This window comes from Megalops cyprinoides, chromosome 22 (genome assembly GCF_013368585.1).
Source record: "Megalops cyprinoides isolate fMegCyp1 chromosome 22, fMegCyp1.pri, whole genome shotgun sequence".
Lineage (NCBI taxonomy): Eukaryota > Metazoa > Chordata > Actinopteri > Elopiformes > Megalopidae > Megalops > Megalops cyprinoides.
This window is the reverse complement of record NC_050604.1, coordinates 2,116,312-2,140,473: the sequence shown is the minus strand read 5'-3', so window position 1 is coordinate 2,140,473 and position 24,162 is coordinate 2,116,312.

Sequence of the window (24,162 nt, the reverse complement as noted above, 5' to 3'; positions counted from 1 at the left end):
TGTTAACAATAAAACATATCTAATGATCATTTTCAAAGCAAAACCTTAAACAAACAGTTGACGTTGATGGTAACAGAGTTGATATGAATAACAGAGTTTACCACCCATAGTTAAAAGACCAAAAACAACATTTTCTGCCTGACTCAAAAAAACTTTTAAAACCATTTTTAAATGTAAAAACAATTATTTAATCTTGACAAAAACATCTGAATTACAGATCTTTCATGAACTTGAATAATAACATGTGTAACACCCTGGGCATGTGAATCAATCATTGGTGATTTCTGCCCATATTTCTTTGTTTATTTCCACATGATGTCCCATCACTGAGATTGGTTGAGGGATGATTCTGAGGACATCATCAAAGAGATACCACAAAGTATCCTCACAGTTTGGCCAGAAGAAGCTATTTTGCCCCACCTTGTGCATGCATGTGACTTTTACATGTGCCTCATTGACCTCGACCACGGTCCCAGGATAAATGTCATCATCATATTTGATGACACACCACTGTCCAATAATACTGTATCTTTGCTTTCCCAGTTGATTTCGTCTGTTGTGTGCGCTTGTTGCTCTTTGGTGGTGTCAGAAAGGATGGGCTGAACATCAGATTCGGTGGTGGCAGAAAGGATGGGCCGAACATCAAATTCAAACCTTTGTGTGTTGTGACATGTACACTCAAGAATCTGCTTAGTTGAGCAGAGACAGCTGACATCTCTGTAGATGATCTGAGAGATGGGTGAGAACAAAGAGAGTACATTGCCCATCTAGAGGTCCTACAGTTCAAGAAAAAAGGCCTACATTATATGCAAAATTGTTACAAAAAAAGTTACATAGTGCACCTTTAAACAAACCATGCATAAATTATGGAGTGTACCTTTAACACACAACACCTTGGGAGAAACAGTTTAGTTACATACTATCATGTTGATAATCCTAACAAAGAACTATACTTATCTCAATCTACCTATGACTTACTGTATAGTTACTCTATATAAAGTATTTATAGACTCATGGACCTATGCACTAATCTAACCTGGATATCCGTGGTTCAGGGTTTGGTTCAGGACTTTGTGGTGGTGTCATCTCTACAAGTTTCTGCCTTCTTGCTCTGCACTTCTGCTGCGCCTCTCTCCAATACCTACACTTGTACCTTTGCTCCCTTTCACCCAGATCGGCCACTCTGCTTGTCTGCCCTGCATTTCTCCTTTTGTGCCACCTGTTTCTGTCTTTTTGCAAGTCTTCTGCCCTCCTTACAGGGTCGGCATTTCGCCGTGCCCTGTATTGCCGTTGTCTTTCTGCTGCTGACAGCTTCAATGGAATGGTATACCACAAATGTACCCTTAACCTGGAATGGTATACCACAAATGTACCCTTTACATTAAAATGACCCAGAATCCATAATAAATGTAAAATAATGCAAAATGCTTAAATGTAATTGGGAACATTTGACTCTGTTACTGATCGTCAACTCTGTTATCGTTAAACTGTTTAAACCATTAACAGAGTTGACATTTTCCACCATTTTGTGCCTTAACTCCATGTGCTAACCTCAAACCAGATACCACATGGCATGTCTAAAAACAGAATTTCATGGATTTTCATCATATTTAAAAAATTGAATGAGAGATTCACTGTAATTTCACAATAACAGATTTGACAAATAATTAATCTACTGTTGGTGTATCCTCAACATTTTGTACAAAATAATGAGAGAAGAAGCATGACATACCTCACTGCCTGCCAGACGTTTCCTGCCAGAGCAAGTGACATCACTGGGTGCAGGTCACATGCTTTTTATTGGAACTCTTTGCAGATTTTTATGCGGTTTTATAACAGAGGTAACAGAGATGAAAATTAGACATAATTTTTTCATGTTAATTCAAGTTGAATGTCTGAATCAGGAGACGAAGACAGTCAATAATATGTGGGCTGGGAGTCATTTAGTTAATATTTTATGTATAAATTGTGCCTAAAATATAAATCAAGCATTATTATTAGTGAAAGTTCAATATAATTAGAATTATTATTCAAAACTTTTTGAAAAATAACATAAGGTTTATCTGGGAGACGCGAAATATATGGGGCGCCAAATGTAACGGACCTTTTTTCGTGGACAGAATGCAGAATGTGCTATACATTCCGTGTCATCGAATGTTAATTTTGTCCACTTAACTATTTTGCTATATTACTGAAAGTATGATGTGCAGGAAAGGGAATCAGCACAATATATTTCGTGACCCCGCAGTTACAGAAGGCACTCTGTCCACGAAAGCAAAGGCTGCTTGAACTTTAGTATACATCAGTATTTCGTGGACACAATGCTAATGCGTTTGTGTTTTTCGTGGTTTCACGCGTTACAGTGTTACATGGTTTCGTAATGAATTTATGCGTTTTGTAGCACAGAAGGCATTCTGTCCGCGAAAGCAAAATATTGATGTCTAAGAAAGTTCCAGCAGCCTTTGCTTTCGTGGACGGAATGTCTTCTGTAACTGACGGAAGGCATTCCATCCACGGAAGCAAAACACTGGTCTACGAAAGTTCATGAATGATGATAGTATTGCATTCTGCATTTCGTGTCACAAAAGCATTAATACTGGCCTAGGACATCTGTTACGTGGACAGAATTACCTTTGTCTACAAAATGAGTTTCTTCTTCTTGTGCGAAGTGCATTCCGCCTTTTGTCCACAAAATGAAAAGCACAACAGTCAATTCAGTGCACGAAAGAAATGATCCGTTTTCTTTCTGTGCACGAAAGTACGTGCTCTCTACAATATTTCGTGGACACAATGCTAACGCGTTTGTGTTTTTCGTGGACAAAAGTCGTTACGGTGTTATATGGTTTCGTAATGAATTTATGCATTTCGTAGTTTCTGTCCACCAAAAAAGGTCTGTTACATTTGGCGCCCCATAGAAATGTACCCCATATCGAATATCTGCAAAAATCCAATATCATGCATCCCTAGATATTCCCAAAGGCCAACTGTAGGCCAGCCGCAAGCAGTGTCTTTATAATGGGTTCCTATGGGGAAAACTTCAATGAAAACGTCAGTGTTTATATTAAACCCATGGGGTGTCGTATTGGTTCTTGAACATAGTCATGATCAGACACGTATTAGAGAAGTGTAGTCCTGATACGTTGCTGTTTTGGTCCATAATGCTATGTTAAGCTTTTTTTCTTATAATGGAGGTCAATGGAGAAGAAACGGCTTAACGGAAGATAGTTACCGCTTTCATTGGATTTCAGTTTTGCTTTTTTTATAGGAGATAATGTTTACGACATGTGAGATGTCAGACAAATGTGGTGGTCATTGATCGCTGTTTTGGGACATTAAGCCACGTTAAAATTTTTCCTTATAATGGGCGTCAAAGGAGAGGAAAACGCTTAACGTGAGATAACGACCATATTCCTAGGATTTCGGCTTTGATTTTTTGACAGGAGGAAGTGTTTCTGACAAGAGATGTCCGAGAGAAATTTGGTGATCTTTGATCGCAATTTTGGAACGTAAGCGTTTTAGAATGTCCTGAAATACTTCTCCGACTAAAAGCTCTTTGTAAAAGCTCTTGGATGACCGCAGCAGCCAGGCAAAAAGATTCCAAAATGGAGCCGCACAACAAATGAAGTGGCAAGGGTTTTTATTGGTTCCCAGGCGTGCAGGTAAAGGTGACAGCTATGTACAGTGCAGGTGGCAATAAAGTATCAAAATGAAGAAAAACAGAACTTAAGCAACAAAAAGGCAACAAAAGGAAAAAAAAAAACAACAAGTAAACAAAACTATTTACAGGGGTTTCCAGTAATTCCCCACAAACTGTCCACACACAGACTCTGACCAATCTTCCTCTCTCCCAACCAACCAACCAACCAAAATGAGGGCAAAGACTGCCTTATATACCCTCCAAGCCGGCTGGGATGATCTGAAACAATTTTAATGCTTTTCCATCCTAGACTGTTAATACTGTAATAAATCACCAAAATAATTTACATTACAAATAGCCTTTCAATTCTAACGTAGAGGACGGAGAGAGAAATGAACAGAAAGAATGTAATGTTGAAGACAAGAGGAGATGAGAGGGAGCAGGTTATGGAAAGCAGAGAGACACAGGCCAAGAGAAAGAGCAAAGGAGCAAAGGAGACACAAAGAGAAAAGAGTCAGAGAGACCACACAAGCAGAAAAATACTGGAGGAGACCAGGCTGGAAGAGAGGTGACAGGAGGAGAGGAGAGAGAGATGAGAAGTGAGAGAGCTGAGGTCAGTCAAAGAGAAACATTTCTACATGAATTTGATCCAGCCAAGTTTAAAAATAAACCACTAACAGATGAAGATAAGTACTGCCTTCTCAAGAATAAGTGGTTCAGTGTAATTTCTTACTTTCTGCCTGTCCTAACGGGTGATAATGTTTCAAATGATGAAACAGGTTTGTGGTGTTGCCTGTCTTTGATAGCACGTATCTTCGACACAGTTTGCAGCGCACGCTGCTCTGTTATTTGTCGGATTGTAAATAGCCAAAATGTCTCCAAACTACTGAAGTTGAGTGACCTTTCTTGTTGACGATGTCTTCGTCCTTCGAGCTGGTCATGGGCACTGCTTTTTCTTCGGTGTCGCTCATTTTGCTTTTTTCGCATATTCCGCTCCAACTACAAGGCTTTCAGCCACTGTGTCTGTAAACAATACCACGTGCTGGCCTGAATTTATACCTCTCACCATGCAACCTAACTGCGCAATGCATACCTCTATTCCTGAGACATGATTGGCAGTTTGTGATTCATTTCTGTGCATGCTATCTAAGCATGGAAAGTAATTATATCGAATATTTATCAAACATTTGTTATATTTCTATCGAGGAAAATTATATTGCGATAATTATTGTTATCGTTTTATCACCCAGTACCTAGCCCAGAGGTACAACAGGTGGGAATCAATCTGGCAACCTTTCGGTTACAAGCACTGTTCTGACACACTGCTGTTGCATTTTGGTCCAACTAGATTGACATCTAAATAAAATCTTAACTCAGCTAATGAAGACATGTCTCTGTCCAGAGCACCTACATCAGGAAAGTACCATCAGTAGGCTGACCTGTAGGTTATTGTCTGAGGAATTAGTTAACCAATGGACTCAGTTTCAGTCAGTGAAGGAAAACATCTAGGCCTTTCATTTTATCAGAGCATATCTATCTGGATGATATATTTCATTACATATGGTGCCTTCAGAAAGTATTCAGACCCCTTCACTTTTTTCACATTTTGTTATGTTGCAGCCTTATGTTAAAATTGTTTAAATTCATTTTCCCCTTCATAAATCTACACTCAATACCCCATAATGACAAAGTGAAAGCAGGATTTTAGCATTTTTTTCAAATTTATTAACAATAAAAAACTGAAATATCACATTGACATAAGTATTCAGATCCTTTGCTATGACACTTGATATTTAGCTCAGGTACATCCCATTTGGCCGGATCATCTTTGAGATGGTTCTACACCTTCATTGGAGTCTACCTGTGGTAGATTCCATTGATTGGACATGATTTGGAAAGGCACACACCTGTCTATGTAAGGTCTCTCAGCTGACAATGCATATCAGAGCAAAAACCAAGCCATGAGGTCAAAGGAACTGCCTGCAGAGCTCAGAGAGAGGACTGTATCGAGGCACAGATCTGGGGAAGGCTACAAAAAAACTTCTGCTGTATTGACGGTTCCCAAGAGCACAGTGGCCTCCATAATTCTTAAATGAAAGAAGTTACTCTTTGTAGAGATGGCCACCCGGCCAAACTGAGCGATCAGGGGAGAAGGGTCTTGGTAAGAGTGGTGACCAAGAACCTGATGGTCACTCTGGCTGAGCTCCAGAGATCCTGTGTGGAGATAGGAGAAACCTCCAGAAGGACAACATCATTGCAACACTCCACCAATCTGGCCTTTATGGCAGTGTGGCCAGAAGGAAGCTTCTCCTCAGGAAAAGACACAGGAAAGCCTGCTTGGAGTTTGCAAAAAAAGCACGCAAAGGACTCTCAGACTGTGAGAAATAAGATTCTCTGGTCTGATGAAACCAAGATTGAACTGTTTGGCCTCAATTCTAAGTGTCATGTCTGGAGGAAACCAGGCACTGCTCATCACATGTGCAATACCATCCCAACAGTGAAGCATGGTGGTGGCAGCATCATTCTATGGGGGTGTTTTTCAGTGGCAGGGACTGGGAGACTGGTCAGGGCTGAGGGAAAGCTGAACGGAGCAAAGTACAGAGATATCCTTAATGAAAACCTGCTCCAGAGCACTCAGGACCTCAGGCTGAGCCAAAGGTGGACCTTCCAACAGGACAATGACCCTAAGCACACAGCCAAGACAACACAGGAGTAGCTTAGGAACAACTCTCTAAATGTTCTTGACGGGCCCAGTCAGAGCCTGGACTTGAACCCAACTAAAGATCGCTGGAGAGACCTGAAAATGGCTGTCCACTGATGGTCCCCATCATATCTGACAGAGCTTGAGAAGATCTGCAGAGAAGAATGTCAGAAAATCCCCAAATCCAGGTTTGTAATGCTTGTCACATCATATCCAAGAAGAATTGAGGCTGTAATTGCTGCCAACGGTGCTTCAACTAAGTACTGAGTTAAGGTTCTGAATACTTATGTCAATGTGATATTTCAGTTTTTTTATTTTAATAAATTTGCAAAAATTTCTAAAATCCTGTTTTCGCTTTGCATTATGGGGTATTGATTGTAGACCGATGAGGGAAAAAAATAATTTAAGGCTGCAACATAACAAAATGTGAAAACAGTGAAGGGGTCTGAATACTTTCTGAACGAATGCACTGTATTCTATATATATATTTTTTATCGAGAAATTATGAAAGATTTGCATATGACCTTCTTTTACCTGAGAGGTTACAGGATGCTTCCATGTAAAGATCTGAGATCTGAGAGTTTTGATAATGTGCAAAAAGTTTTTGATGTGGTCCAGGGTGTAACAAGGGGGCCGAAGTTTTACTGCCGAGTTTTATTGCCTTGCCCAGTGGTGAAGGTGTTTATAAGGATAAAAATGGTGTCATTAGCTGCAGGACAAGGCTCTGAAGGTAGTGCTGGAAAAAGGTTGGTGGTTTTGTGGCATATGACTTAAGAATGTATGGAAAGGTGCAAGGATAGAAAGTCATAGCTGTCTGGAGTCATACCACTAGAGGGCCACAGGGAAAATGAAATTGATAGATGGAGATTGAAACACATACTTCCACCACTTCTGTGCATCTCCTAACCCATGCCACCACCTATCCCACACAGCCACACAGTCTTTGTACAGTGTTTACTTATAATTTCAATGCATAATGTCAACACATTATCAGCAAGAGTCAAGGTAATGTACTGCAAAGACTGCAAAGTCGGGGGAATTTCAGATGTTTCAAATATTCACAATGGAGGGCACAGTTCATGCTTTTGGGAGAGCTAGGGGCAGAGGCAGATTTTACCATTAGGCAAAGGTCGGCAATTGCCTTAGGCCCCAAGCTACCAAGGGCCCCATAAAATGGTTATGGTTAAACTTGTAGTTAAGAAAGTTTTTTTTTTTTTTACTTTTTGCTAATTAATTATGTCTTTCTAAAAATCCATGTGCTAAAATGGCATCAATATGCCTAATTCATGAGTGTCTCAGGGGACCCCCTCAGTCCCCACTACATTGGACTATTCCATGATCTTATTGTGCATCTGCAGAAATGATTCAGGAAGACAGTAGCCAACTCGTGTAAACGGCTCAACGTGGTGTACAGACTGTTGAAAAATAAAGCGAAGCTACCTCAGCAGTGCTGAAAAAAGGAAGAAGCGGGAGGAAAGCAGAAAGTTTTTAGCAAAACTGCCAAAGGTAACATCCTTTTTCACGGCGGCTACTGACGACACTAACATTACTAAAGAGCAGCAAGAAGCCGCTGCTTGCGCTAGCACTAGGCATTGCTAATACTAGTAGCGAAGAGGAGCTACCCGTTGCTGCCAGCAGTGCCAGCCAAGGTTGCAAGTGATGCTGCTGCTACATGAAGACAACCTTACAGGATCCTTCGACTTCGACTGGAGATGGTAATGGAACTGATGAAGGTGGTGATACAGATAATAATCAACAACTAGTGAGTAGCAGTCACCCTACTAACCAATGTGTTACACTTGAAGATGACCCAGCACTCTGGTCGAAACCGTTGTCTGCTGTTTGGAAACTGAGAAAAGAGCACTCAGCTAAGTGGGGATGGGTTCAATAAGAACATAAGAACATATTATGACGAGAACAGGCCATTCGGCCTAACTAAGCTTGCCATTACAATTAAAGAGAATCCAAAACTGCATCAAGTCTGGACTTGAATGCAGCAAGGGTCTCTGCATCAACTACATGACCTGGCAACCTATTCCATGTATTGATAATGTATTGTAAAATAGTACTTCCTTACATCAGTGCGGAACTTACTTTTCACTGGTTTCCATTTATGTCCCCTGTTCTACAGACTGAACTCGGCCTAAAAATCTATTATTGTTAACCTTATTGAGTCCTTTTATAAATTTAAAAACCTCTATTAGATCACCCCTAAGCCTCCTCTTGCTAAGTCTAAATGAGTTAAGTAACTTGAGTCTTTCCTCGTAGCTTTTATATTTCATGTCAGGAACTAATTTAGTTGCCCTTCTTTGAACTTTTTCAAGAGCCTCAATATCTTTCTTATAGTGCAGTGCCCAGAACTGCAGACAATATTCCAAGTGATGTCTGACTAAAGCATTGTATAATTTAAATATAACCTCTTTAGATTTATAATCAATACTTTTGGCTATATATCCCAACATCCTGTTGGCCTTTTTACAACTACAGCACACTGCCTAGATCCTGTTAAGCTTGGGTCAACTATTACTCCCAAGTCTTTTTCAAATTGAGCACATTCTACATTTTTTCCCCGATGAAGTAGTCTTGTGTAAGGTCTTCCTGTATTACCTTAGTTGATTCTATACTGTTTGGCTAGACCCGGGGGGGGGCTCAGTTTCTTGCCGCGATAGGCTATGTATTTTGAATGAGCAGAGACACAATAAAGTTACATAAAACTTTATTCGCTGTCCAGTATCGTTGTGTAAGTGTACAAACAGAAAAATTACACCCTCTGTTCGAGTCCCAAAGTACACTCTTAGAAAAAAGGGTTCTTGAGGGGACCATATGGAACCATAGAGGTTGTTACGCTGGGAAAACGCAACATCGCCATCTACTGACCATGGATAATCACAGCAGAATGCACCATAAGAGAATACACCTCTAATCATGTTATTCTGACTGTGAAATCATCCATAAATCTATTAATTATGCTTGGAAACATTTTGTGTTGACCTGCATAGCTACAGTTGCATAGTAATGAGTGTAATCCATGCATTATAAGTGTGTGTGTTTGTGTTTTTTTTTTTTTTTAAAGAAATATGGTTGAGACTTGGTCCCCTAAAGACACCTGTTTGTGGCTGGAGCAACACAATTTAAGTGAAGCTAAGCAAACCTTCCTTGGTAATGATTTCAAGTTGATGGAAGAATTTTTTAGATGTAGTTTTTGCAGTGTAGTCAAGTTCACTGTTCCAAAGTACTTGAGCCATGTGCAACTGACACACCAGCACCGACCAGATTTTTTTTGCTTTATGTGCGATTGGACAGTGTAGAAAAAAATACAAAAGTGTGGGTGCCTTGAGGGTTCACATTTACAGAAATCATCAACATTACGTACAAAACAATCCTGTGCCTCCTGAAGACATAGTCCATGCTGAACCTGAGTCTGGGGTGCTGGATCTGATGCACTTTCAGACAATGAATTAGAAGAGCAGCCTGTGGTCAATGGTCACAATTTAGATATTCTGTCTGGTCTGAAAAAACATGTCTCTCTCTTCATTCTCGATCTCCAGGAGAAACATCTACTTCCTAAATTAACCCAAGACACCATAGTCACAGATCTGAAATTTATTTTGAAATTTTCCAGGAGCATTACAGAAACATTATAAAAATTCATCTCGCTCAATCTGGATTTGTTATTGAAAATAATGAGGAGTTGAATGACCTTCTGTCAAATGCGACTGTATTTGATCACACATTTGAATACAAGTTACTGCAATTTGCCTCTACTGACCTCAGTCAGGTATTGCCAGTACAACATACGTTAGGGATGAATGAAAAAGGATTACCTGATACGTTTCAATATGTTCCAATTGAGGATCTACTGAAAGTGATTTTGAGAAAAGAAGACATATTTCAGAATGTGGCGCATGGTAGAGTCCATGAAGAAGGTTATTTGAACTACTTCACTGATGGAGAAATTTTTCCCATTTAAGATTCCCATTTAATGGTGATGAAAATGTAATTAGGCTTCATTTTTACACTGATGAATTTGAAACTGTAAACCCTCTAGGATCTAAGAAAGCCATCCACAAAACTGGTTTTCCAGTAGATTACTTAAGAGTGTTCACCCCATGTTTAAAAAAGGCCTTTTTCCATTCCTACAAGTCAAGCCTATGCATTATTCAGTAATTACATATTCTCTAATGTCTCCACTTTTTTGAAACAAGCTCTACAAAGTTGGTTACAATACCAATTTCATCCACCAGAAAATACAGAACAAGTCTTACAACAATTCATATGGCTGAACCCCCACATTATGATGGATAGAACAACCATTTTTTGAAAACAAATGTTTAACAAAGGCATAATTTTTATAAAGGATATAGTTGATGAAGAAGGTAAACTCATGTCATATACACAACTAATTCATATTTATGGAACTGTTTGCACATTACAGCAATACAATCAACTTATTGGATCTTTACCACAAACCTGGAAAAGGAAAATTAGAAATGGTACTGGATACCAGTTAGTCTGTAGGCCACATATGAAAATGGCAACTTGGCTAAAAAAACAAAGGTTAATAAAGATATCTACAAATTTTACTTAAGAACAAACAACTTAGTTGCCATACCATACAAGATTTTAGATAGCTGGGAAAAAATGTTAGATACACCAATCCCATGGAATCAGATCTTCAATATCCTTTATAAAACAACACTAGATTCAAAAATAAGATATTTCCAATACAAACTAATATATAAATTCCTGGCAATGAAAAAGATGTTAAATATCTAGGGAATGACCCTGTATGCCAATTCTGCCAAGAAGAGGTGGAATCTGTAGAGCATTTGTTTTGGTATTGTCCGATTGTGGCCTTATTTTGGACAAAGGTTCAAGAATGGTTATCAATGCAGGATGTTTGTTTTCAATTAAACTTGTTTACAGTGATACTGGGCCATTAACACTCTCACACAATACACAACATAATTATATTGCTGGGAAAAGTATTTATTTTTGGGTTGACATCAGTGGAGACTCTAAGAATTGAGAGATTCAAGAACTTTGTCAACTGTTATTGTAGAACCGAGTGTCTTATGGCACATGAAACAGGAGCTTTAGCTTATGCCAAAAGATGGGATAAAGTTAGAGAGGCTGAAGGATGGAATTGGTAATATATTTAAACAAAGAAGGTAAAGAATAATGAAATATATTGTATAATAATGGAGAAGACAGAACAAGATGTTGTCCTCCTCTGGGGCTAAGGGAAAATGTCATCATGCCTAACAATGGAAAAAAATAAGGGTAAACAAGACACTTTTGAAAAGGATTGGGGTCCATTTTTGGATTTTGTTGAGCAGAGTGATGTGGGTGAAATATTGGCTAATGAAGAGAACTCGGGGTAATATTCTACACCTTGTGAACAATTGAGTAATTTTGTCTGTTCTACGCTTTTGTAGTACTCCTGTTTTGTCTTAGATGTTTGTTATTGTTTTTTTTTTTGTTTTTTTTTTTACTTTTGATGTGGTTATTGTTGTTTGTTTGACTTATGTTTGCTCTGTTGCTGTCGTTTCATATCTTACATGTAATATTTCTGCTTATACTTATACATATTTCTGCTTATGTCTTGTTAAAGAAGAAAAAAAAGCCATCCACAAAATCTGTGCATTTTATTTTGTCTATTGGAAACATTGAGCCAAAGTACCGGACACAACTTCCACACATTCATCTTTCCATACTTGTGAGGCATCAGCTGCTTAAACAAAGATACACATACGCCGATATTTTGAACCCACTGATTACAGACTTTACAGTGACAGTTTCACAGTCAACAATAATGATCAATGCATTGACTTCCGTGTTGTCTTAGCCACAGTGTCACAATCTCTCAGCCCATAGCCTGGCAGGATTTTCTTGCAGTTTTAGCCATGGGCGGGTATGTTGTTTCTGTATGATTGACCATTCGGACATATCAAAAATCTGAGGAAGAAGTTACCGTTGAACACCAGAAGTCCACAATTACCACCTTCAGGCTCTCAGGGAAAACCCTGAAATATCAAAACAAACACATGGTGTGGTCAAGGATTGTCCCTTTTATACTCTGGAGTATTTTGATGTCACCTCATGTTTTTCACCAGATTTAATGCATGACTTTTTAGAAGGCGCTGTGCCCCAAGTGCTGTTCCAACTTTTTTTAACACTGCATGGGGAGAAGATTGTTTCTCTGGAAAATATATGTAATGAGATTGAAGCATTTGAATTTGGCCAAAATGATATGGGAAACAAGCCACAAAAGATAAACAAAATAGCACTCAGAAATGGTTGCTTGCCAGGCTCTGCAAGTGAAAGGTGGTGCCTTTTTCGTCTTTTACCCTTCATTATCGGTCATCACATTCCAGAGGGAAGTGCACACTGGGAGCTCTACTTTCTGTGCAGAGACATAGGGGACATAATTCTTTCTCCCTCTATCAAGAAGAGCATTCTCCATTTCCTTGCCATCCAAATTGGACACTTCCTCTCTCTATTCAATTCACTGTTTCCTGGAAAAGTCACCCCCAAACTTCATTATCTGATCCACTATCCAAGACTCATCCAACAATTTGGGCCTTTGAGGCACCTGTGGTGTATGCGATTTGAGTGAAAGCATCAGTACTTCAAAAGTCTAGCTCGAAATGCATGCAACTTTAACAACATCTGCCTCACACTGGCCAAACGTCACCGACTAAGGCAGTGCTGGGAGTCAACATCAGTGGATGTCCTCAGGCAGGACGAGTACATGGAGAAGGGACGTTCTTGTCCAGTGAGGTCTCTTTCACATCAGGTTCGAATAGGTCTTGTGCAGAGATTTGGTGCTGGAAACATCAAACAGGAGGAGAATGTTTCAGTTGTCAACCAACTTTGCCTTGACAACATAAAGTACACCATCAATGACATTTTTATACTAGACGTGATTGAGGAGGACATCCCAATTTTCATCACATTAAGGAAGATTCTACGCTTCAGAGGCAGTTGGCTTTTGTCTTCACAACTTTTTATCCCTTCCCTGTACAATCACCACCTGCATGCTTTTGAGGTAACAGATGATGAGGGGCAATGGGTGGTCACCAAACCTGGTGAAGAAAGGGATTAACACCCCCTTGATCTATATAACCTGGACGATAAGGCTGCCATATGCCATGCTGTATATAAAAGGTACATGATGTAAGAAACGGTGCATCACTCAATACCAAATAGGCTAACTGGAGGAAAACACGAAATACTGTGTTTTATTTTGATATATGGCACAGTTGCTGTATTTATTTTGATACATTTACACTTTGAGAATCTGGTATTTTATGTCAAAATGCACTTTTATGTATTTTTGCCCATCCCTGTAGACAATATAGTGCATTGAATTTGTTTCACAAATGATTTCTTTTAGATGTAGAAATTGATGGAGAGCCATCGCTGGGCTTGACCGAAAGTATGGTATCGTGGCTGTTTCCATGCATGTAACAACAAGTAAAATTCCTTTCAGAACTGGTGCAATTAAAGAATGATATTCTTCCAGCACGGTATGTACTTTTCACATTTTCTGGATAATTTGTTACTATACTTCAGCGTTTCCCAAACCTCTCCTGGAGGACCCCTTGTCCTGCATGTTTTAGATCTCTCCCTGCTCCAACACAGCTGATTTAAATGATCAGTTTGTTATTAAGTAGCTTCAGGAGTTCATAAGGATATATATATATATATATATATATATATATATATATATATATATATATATATATATCTTGTAAAATGTTTAATCTGTAAACATATATTATTTAAATGTAATTGATGAGATGTCTCCATTTGTATGTAAAATTGTCACATCATATTTTCCAGCATTTCTTACATAATCAAACAATACCAATAACACCAACATTATAATAACAATCGTAGTAGTAATATAGTAATAGTAATAATAATAATAATATTCCCGGTTCCATATGGAACCATTAGTATGCTGAAAAATGGCACCCTGTATGGTTCTTTATCAAGAACCGTTTAAAAGGGTTCTATTTGGAACCATTTGGAGTGTCTTATTTGTATCAAAGGGTGGAGCCTTTTTTTCCTAAGAGTGTAGGAACCGGCTGTCTTATTTCCCATCGCAGTCACTGCTGACAGAGCCGTGGTATTTCTAAATGGTCCACGAGAAATAGCACACCTGTAATTCGCATTTCTCTCCGTTCCGCCCTTCCGTCTCCGTAAGTTTCCCCTTGGATCTGCCTTACATCTCCATACAGCCTATAACAGAGGTTATGCACTGACGGGTTTCCTGACATTTATATAGGCTACCTGATTTCGACGCCGGGGAAATACACAAAGCAAAGCCTGAAGGCATACAAAAGCTGGGACATTCTAAAACGCGCTAAAAAGCGCTTAATGTAAGAACGTCCATACTCATAGGATTTCGGTTTTGATTTTTTGACAGGAGGAAGTGTTTATGACAAGAGATGCCCGAGAGAAATTTGGTGATCATTGACCGCTGTTTTGGAACATTAAGCCACATTAAGACATTTTAGAATGTCCGCAAAAGCCTTGATGCTTGGTCATACTTCAAGGCGGGATTTGTTGGCGAAATTAAAGTGACGAGGACACTAATGGGTATTCTGGTTGTATGTGGACAGGTTTGTATAAATATTTTTATTTTATTACAACTTTTATTTGGAAAGCTGTAAGCTACACGTTTCGGTTCCTGGACTCCAGTTGTTTCTGCGAATTGCAGTGATCCATTTGCTTTCTCTTGTCTTTAGCTTTCGACAGTCTGTAAAAAGATAGCTCCGATTTCTTGTTGAAGCTATTTGTACAGTCAATCGCAAAACAGCTCTTTCCCATTTTAGATGTGTTTTTTTTTGTGTGTGTGTTTTCACGGCATTCAAGCTGAACGCTAACGTTGCCACACTGTAGTTCTTTTTGCCACTCAGTGGGTGTAACCCACAGTGACTCCGCCTAAGTTGACGTCACATGTATAACCTCGGTTGGCTGTATAAGGGCCCACTATAGGTCCTAGCCCCCTCCGCAATGAGCCATCGGCTCCGCCCCTGATGTTAGCAATATGGGAGAGGCAGCCCTCGCTAGTAATGCCAACGGAATGAGGCACGTCCAGTATGAGAGGATGGTGAGAGATGGCACACCGATTATTAAAACAAAGGAATATAATTGCAGTGACTGTATTTTGAATGTTTGAAGTGGGTATGAAAATAACTGACATGGCATGAATGGAAAAGGTTGTTTAATTGTAATTTAATAATTAGGCCCAATCTGTGGAGTAAAGCACACAATTTTATGTACTTGTAGGTAGTGAAAGGTCATGGACATTTCATTAAAAGTCATTGAAAAGTCATGGAAAAGTTTTGAAATCTTGTCAGCGAAAATGGGTGGGAACCCTGAATATCAAAAGCTTGGTTTGAGTCCAAACATGCTGTAGCTTCCTCAGAGAAGTCCAGGAGGTTTGTTAAGCATGACCTCCCTCTGCGAAAACCATGCTGGCTATCATTTAAGATACCATTTTGTTCAAGGAATAATTCCAACTTGTCCCTAATGATGGATTCCAGTAATTTACATGTGATACAAGTTAAACTGACGGGCCTATAATTTCCTGGTTCAGTCCGGTCTCCTTTCTTGTAGATAGGTACTACACTGCCATGTTTCCAGTCATCTGGTATTTCTCCAGTTTTAAGAGATTGTTTAAAAATAACTGTCCAAGGCTTGTAAACCACCTCTGCTATTTCCCTGAGAACTTTTGTATATATTCCATCAGGCCTGCTGACTTATTTGTTTTAAGTTTTTGGAGTTCATCTAGTACTTCTGCATCATTTAAATCAATTTCTTGCATCAATTTCAAATGCACGTGAAGGCATATGTTAAAACACTTCACTAGTGAAACTCTCCACAAAGTAACTATCTAGGGTATCAGCAATAGCTTTGTTATCATAAACCATAACTACATCCTTATTTTTTATACCTCTTATCTCATCCTTAACTATCCTTTTACGACTGTAGTATTAAAAAAGCGTTTAGAGTTGCTCTTTGCCTCCAGTGCAATCTGTCTTTCAAAATGCCTTTTAGTTTCCCTTATTTCTTTCTTAACTTGAGCTCGCATATTACTGTATTCAATCTTATTACTCTCTGAGCTGTCCAACTTGTATATTCTAAATAATTTCCATTTTTGTTTCGAACTGTCCCGTAGCGACTTATTCATCCACTGTGGATGCTTCTTTTTCAGCTTCCCTTTTCTCACTTGTGGAATGAATTTACGCTGTACATCCAGAATAATCGTTTTAAATATGCACATTTCTTTCACAGTTTTGCCATCTAGAAGAGGTACCTAGTTTATATTCCTTGTATAATCACACATCTTAATAAAGTCAGCTCGTCTAAAGCTGAAAACTCTAGCATTGGAGAATGCAGACTTAACTTGCCAAAAAACTTCAAATGTAACTGCACTATGGTCGCTTGTTCCGAGTGGTTCCCCTACCTCAGTACTGCAAATTCTATCAGGATTATTACACAGAATCAGATCTAGAATTGCGTTCTCTCTTGTAGGTTGAGTAACAGAATAAATCAAAAAGCAGTCATTTACAACATCTAAAAACTCTTCCTCACATTTACCTTGACCTGACACAGCTTCCCAATTAACTGAAGGGTAATTGAAGTCCCCCATTACTATTGTCTCACCCTCCTGACATGCTAGCTTAATAATATCAAAGAGCATACTGTTAACACTGCTGTCTGAGGCTGGTGGCCTATAACATACTCCAACATTCAGACCCTTTACATTTTCCCCCAATATTTTAATCCATATGTCTTCACTAACACCAAGGGGCTCCATTCCTGGAATTTACTGAATATTAAGATTATCCTTTACACAGAGAGCTACACCCCCTCCTCTTCTATTGATTCTATCTTTTCTTAGCAGCTTGTATCCCTCTACGTTATACTCATCCCCATCCCCTGCACCAAGCCATGTCTCTGTGATCCCAACAACATCATAATTACTATTACTCATTACAGTTTCTAGTTCCAAAATTTTACTTTTTATGCTTCTAGCATTTAAACAGAGGAATTTCAGGGTACTGCGTGTGTATTTCCTGTCTTTCCACTCCCAGCTACTCAAAACCACCTCTATTACAGTGCTGCTCTGACTGATTTGCAATCATGGTTCCCTCACTACTAATAAAATACTTAGCCATGGTGGGTGCTATTCCAGCTATTCCAGCAGTCTCTCTATCCCTACCAGGGCCGCCCGAGGCATAAGCAAACTACGCGCCTTCTTAGGGCCCCCCGTGGCCACCAGAGGGCCCCCGAGAGCACTTGAAATGTCCCACAAGAGAGCTTGAAATGTTTTTTCATTTATTTTTTGTGATATGTCAATGGTAATCATACAAAAACGCAATATTATGTTAACGGGCTGGCTAGCTAATACTAGTTTAATCAATTCCCGCTGCATCTGTCAGAGCTGGTGTCATGTTTGTGCGCATGCGCACTGTAACGGACGTTAACTGCACTTTGATGCACGCAGTTATGAGATCGCCGAGGTCTGAACCTCAGTAATTTTTTTTTTACCTCTCAGGCTGACGTTCTGCATTATATATGTATGTGAATGAACATGGTTTTATTTTGTGAACGAATGTGTTTTGACATCATCATAAATCCCCCTGCCAACGCATCTATTAGATTAATGTTAGAGCATAGCCTAGGCAGAAGTCAACAAATCTGAGCGAATTCTCTGTAGGCCCTATGGTCGTATCGATCCGCCAAAAAAGACTTATTTCAGCCAATTAGAACTTATTCCTCAGTGATAAGCGATCATGTTTCTGTCACATCTGATAGTCGGAGGGATAAGAACGAGAGCCTACCAGCAGTGAGTAACATTTTAGTGTCTACTAGTGTCCTCTTTTTTGAAAACCAAAATATGGTCACCCTAGGTAAATATTAACGATACATATTTAACATGTTCACTACCTGTGGGACAGCAGCGCTTCCGAATAACATTTTGTATCATTTTGTATCAGCTAAACTAGCTAATGTTAGCTAATGTAATCTAATGCTAGCTAGCTAGTTAGCTAAGCTTGCCAGCTAATGCTCACTGTTATCAAACATTAAATATAATACTGCGTTGTATGGTTTACTAATTGACAAAAATGGTTCAGCAAGAGCCTGCCTAAAAGTTTTAGAAAAACTGCTGATGAAAGAGCGGGAGAGAGTTGTAGCAGGCAGCGTGTAGCTCTGTTTCCAAGCAGCAGTGAGGCAACTGTCACACATCTCTGAAACAGCTAGCTAGCTTGTAATGTTAACTAAACTATAACAACCTCATCAGTAATCACAAGCGCAGCACTGACTGGTACTTTGCTTCTTGTCAATGTGATTTAATCTTACAGCACTGGCTAGCCTCGTAATTCAACAGCTTTTAACGTTACCTGTGTAATGTGGTCCAATAGAGTTACTATATGTCGCTATATCAATGAACTTACAGTACTCAAGGTTAGCTAGCTAAGATTGGCGATCTCTGGAGATGCCGCCCCTCTTGGAATTGTGCGCCCCGTTTTACGCCTACGCCCTATTGTAACCCAGCTCTCTCGCCCTATCTGGTCTGTATCTTCCCCCCTACCCGGCTTCAGTGAGCACACTGTCTCCCTATAGGGCGTACTAATCAGTTCTTGGAACTCTAACAATTCAGGATTACTGTGGAGTCCAGCTAGTTTGGCCTCGAGATCAAGAATCTTGGAGAACAAGTGCTTAACGAGTCTGTAACGATCACAGAAGAACTCATCCTGGAGGTCTCCCTCCAGAAATCTGATCATCCGGCAACTCTCGCACAGTTTTGGCCACATTTTTCTCCCCTAACTGAACATGCTTTCCATAAATAAAGATTTACTCCTGAGACAGAATTACCAGCTAAAAAAAAAGTGCTAAAAGCACCGAGGTGGCTCAGAACAAAGGCAGAAATTAAACACAAGAAATGCCACTTAGTCTAGATACAATAAACTACGCCTACAGTTCAGCAAAAGAAGACACGCTAACACAACCAGAATCAGGATATCCTAAAAGCAAAGACAGAAGAATGGTAAAAACAAGGTAAACAAGCAAACTGGCTGGCTAGCTAAACTACCCAGCTAGCTACCTGAAGTATGCTACCAAGAGATTTAAAGATTTGCTCCTGAGAGGGCAAAAAACCACAAAAAAACCTCTTGTCGGCTAGAATATGTGCTGAATTAGCTGCATTTGCTAATGAGCTAACTCGTTGGCCATGCTTCAATGGAGGAAACAAGTGGAAAATTCCCTTTCTGTCTCCTAATGGCAACAAAAGATTCAACTATAGGAGCAGATCAGACCTACCCTTATTTAATAGCTAGGTTTATAGCCCAAATTTTTTTTATCTGTTTGGATGTAGGAGCAGACAGACTACTCCACAAACACAGCACGAACTTGTCAGTCAAGAGTGTTCAGCAGACTTCTCATGCTGTCTCAAGTGAGCTGGAAAAATCTTTCAGCCCACTGGAGACAGCATGAGAAGTCTGCTGAACACATCACAAACATGGATACCTGGCACAATCTATCACAGAAACAAACACAGCTAAAGAACAGGTGAACCAAGATCAAATTGCTCTTGAAGTAAACTGCTGGAAAGAGATTTTAAGAAGATTAATTGGAATTATGATCCAGTTTGATCCAGTCATGCAAGAGCATTTGAGGATAATTCAGGCAAAAGAGCTAAGTGACACTTATTTAAGCAGCAATAAGCAAGCATATTCAAAATGAAATAATTTGCCTTGTGGCAAAGTGTACAACTGATGCAATTGTAGAGAGAATAAAGAAAGCCAAATATTATGCAGTAATCATGGACTGCACTCCAGACCTCAGTCACAGTGAGCAGCTACGACTTGTAAATTGTGAGACCTCAAAAGGTGTCTCCATTCATGAGCACTTTGTTGGTTTTCTTCAGGCACTTGACACAACAGGAAAAGGCAAGTCATTTTTAGGGCACCTAGAAACACCAGGTTTGGATCTTTCCAACTGTCGAGGCCAGTCTTATGATAATGGGAGTAACATGCAGGATAAAAAGCAGGGGTTCCAAAAGAGAGTGCTGGAACTAAACAGCAAGGCATTATGTGTTCCTTGTGGAAGTCACACACTGAACCTAGTTGTTGGTGACGCAGCCAAATCATCTGTGACATCAATCAGCTTCTTTAGTCTGTTACAGCAACTTTACACTCTGTTCAGCTCCTCAGTTCACTGCTGGACCATTCTCACAGAACATGTCAAGAACTTTACCCTGAAGGCATTGTCAAAAACCAGGTGGGAGTGTCGGGTTGAAGCTGTTAAAGCTGTTCACTACCAGCTGCCTGAAATTGTGGAGGCATTGACTGCTCTAAAGGAGTATACCACAGAGAAATGGGATGCAGATGTTGTCTCAACAGCTGGAAGCATCTGCCAGGAGATGCAGAGATGGCCTTTTGTGGTAAGTACCATGGCGTGGTACAATATGTTGTTCCAGATAAATAAAGTGAGCAAGATCCTGCAGAGGCCCAAAGTTTCAGTCAAGACAGTGAGGAAAGAAATCAGGGCAGTGACAGAATTCCTTCAGGAATTTTGAGATCATGGATTCAACTCTGCCAAAACAGATGCCAGGGAGATAGCAGAGAGGCTTGAGGTGGAGATGAGCTGGCCAGAGGGGCGTCAGAGAACAACCACACAGTTTGAGTATGAAGGAAGAGAGCAAACTCTGCAGAAGAGCTCTTCAAAAGAGTTTTTCCAGCCTCCTATAGATACAGCCCTTGTCACATTAGAGGAGAGATTTTCACACATGGAAACCTTCTGTGAGCTGTATGGATTTCTCTACTCCACTGATATAATGAGAAGCTGGATGAATGCTGCCACAGATTGGAGCAGAGAATGGATGATATTGATGCAGAGGACCTGAAGCTTGAGATAAAGGATGCAGTTAGATCCTTCCCCACACATCTCATCACCATCTGAGATGCTTGATTATACATAAAGAGAATATCCTTGACATCTATCCAAATTTGAGTATAGCTCTCAGACTTCTCACTCTCCCTGTGACAGTAGCTTCAGGTGAGAGACGTTTCTCATCACTGAAACTCATTAAAACAGACTGTACCTCAGGTCAACTATGTGACAGGACAGGCTGTCTGCACTTGCTGTTTCCTACATCAAGCATGAAGTCAGGAGGTCACTGAATATGGAATTAGTGATAGCAAGATTTGCTGAGGCCAAGGCTCGCAAGGTCAAATATTAGTATGGCCATCTAAACTGTGCCTCCCAGCCATACACAATATAGCCTCATGGCATATGACGTACCACAACATCTGGGAATCCATGAAAGAGATCCATCACTGTCCTGATTACTCTTGACGTAATATGGCAACAGCCCAGGATTCCCTTCATATGTTCCCCACCCACTAAAGCTGAGTTGATTAGGGAGAGAAAGCAAGACAAACTCAACCAATGTAAAAAAAAATAAAAAAATACATTTAAGGGAGAGGAATTCGGAAGACAGGGACAAAGACAAAGAGAAAAGGTAAACATTTTTAACAGTATATTATGTTTATTATTTTTGTGTCTTCATAATTGACCTCTTATTGTCTTGTGTGTTTATTATCTTCTCACTTTAGTAACACAAGATAGAAGACAGAAGACCATAAACATCAGAGAACCTGCTGGAAAGGAAAACCAAGGTAAATGATGACAACCAATGAGAGATCTTCCATGTGAATGGACAATAAAGTACAATTTTATCATACAGAGATCATATTGTTTATGATTTTACAGTGCGTGCATTTGTTAAACTGAATATGTTTTGTTGTGTTTTTTACAGATGCAATTCTTTATTTCAACCCTACTGTATACTTGTATATGGATGGGCTGACAATAAAATCTCTCTTGACTCTAAGGGTGGTGGTCCCTTTCAGCCCTCAAAATGAACTCGGAGCGATTAGTCAGCATTTTCTGCGTATATGTGAACACTCCAAATGAACTCGGACCCCTCTGAACCGAACCGAACTGAGACCAGCTCGGGAGGTGGTCTCAGTTCGGTTCGCTTGAAGTGCGCGTTGCGGTTCGCTTAACCTGTGCATTGTGAACACAAAACGCTCCAGGTTTGCTTCACCTTTTGCCAGTGTACTTTAGCCCTCTGGGCTTGCTGTAGACAGATCACATGGTATTGCACTGGGACGCTCGTAAAAACAAAAAGAAGAAACCTAGGGCTGCTCGATTATGGCAAAAATCATAGTCACGATTATTTTGGTCAATATTGAGATCACGATTATTTAAGACGATTACTCATTGACTTTGGAAACATCATGCATTTATCTTACTGTTTTTAACAGTGGATTTTCTTGAACTTTAACCCTTGCGCATACGGTCACACCGGTGTGATTTGCCGTTTAGTGCGTATGCTAAAACCGGTGCAATTAGAACACTAGATTGGAAAAATTCTAGCTAATTTTGGCTTTGTGGAAACAGTGATTTAACGTTGAAAATATAGCAGATGCTAACTGAAAACTATGATAAGCTTAAAAACGTTAATGAATGACTAACATGAATGAATGAATAACACAATGAACCATGTAACGTAACACACGTGCTGCATAAAATTAAGTTATGTACTAAAGGGTAAGGGTTAAATCCAACTGAAAAACAAATTTAAAAAACTAAATGTAAAAAGGAGATAAATAAATAATACATATTACATATATATAAATTACACACACACTTCAATAATGCGGCACAATAATCGTTTTATCTCGATTATCGTGTTTTCATAATCGTTGGAAGCCACAATTGTAATTGAAAATAAAATTTGATTAATCGTCCAGCCCTAGACAGAACCATGGCCGCTGGTAGCGATAGCAAGACGATAACCAAACTACCACAGGAATGTGGATAAGACAAGTATAGCAACAGTCATTTCTAAGTGAAAGCTACCTATAATCCAAAGCAGTAAAGGTATGAGTGCTCCAGAGGAACAGTGTGAACAGCAAGTGGACTGAGGCCCCATCAGAGCTGAAATGCACCAGAAAGAGAACTGAGTCCTCTTTCAAATGAACTCGCATTGTGAACGCAAAAAGAACTGAGTCCCTTTTCTCTTGGTCCACTTTAAGAGTAGAGTTTGATTCATTTAAAAAGGACTATATTGCCGTTTTCACATATGAACACCGGACAAGGTCCGGAGAATCAGGTCCAGAACTTGGCCGGAATTGCCCTTTCACACACGTAGCACACAACAGGAGATTGTCTGTGACAGATGCGCTCTCACCAACTGGAAATACTCCGTTTTGGTTTAGATGAGGGGCGGCGCCTGGGTGGAGCGTGCAGGAGGTAGGACATGACACAAAAAGTACACTGTAGAAATCGCAGTGGCTGTATTCGAAACCGCCTACTACATACTGTGTACTGCGTACTACACAAGTATATTTAGAAACGTCCAGATTTCCTCGTGGTATTTTCCAGTTAGACGCCACTTGCATTCTCATGAGTGAAGACAAGTGTTGACGAGTTCATGAAAAGCATTCGCGAGTTTAAGTGTCTTCGTTTCAATAGCTTACCTTTTGGTGGTACAGGCACATAATGTGGCATGGAGGAGAAGGCGAACATAGCTATTGTACTTTTGGGTAGCCTATAAAAAAAAAAATCACACATAGCCATCCAAATGGTGCTACTGGTACACATAATTTATCATTAATTAAACATTTATTATAACAGGAAGGTAAGTTTTTGTTGTTTGCTATGTAACTGGTGACCTATCTCACTATATACCTATCACTATTACTTAGCTACATCTTAGCTAGCTACTAAC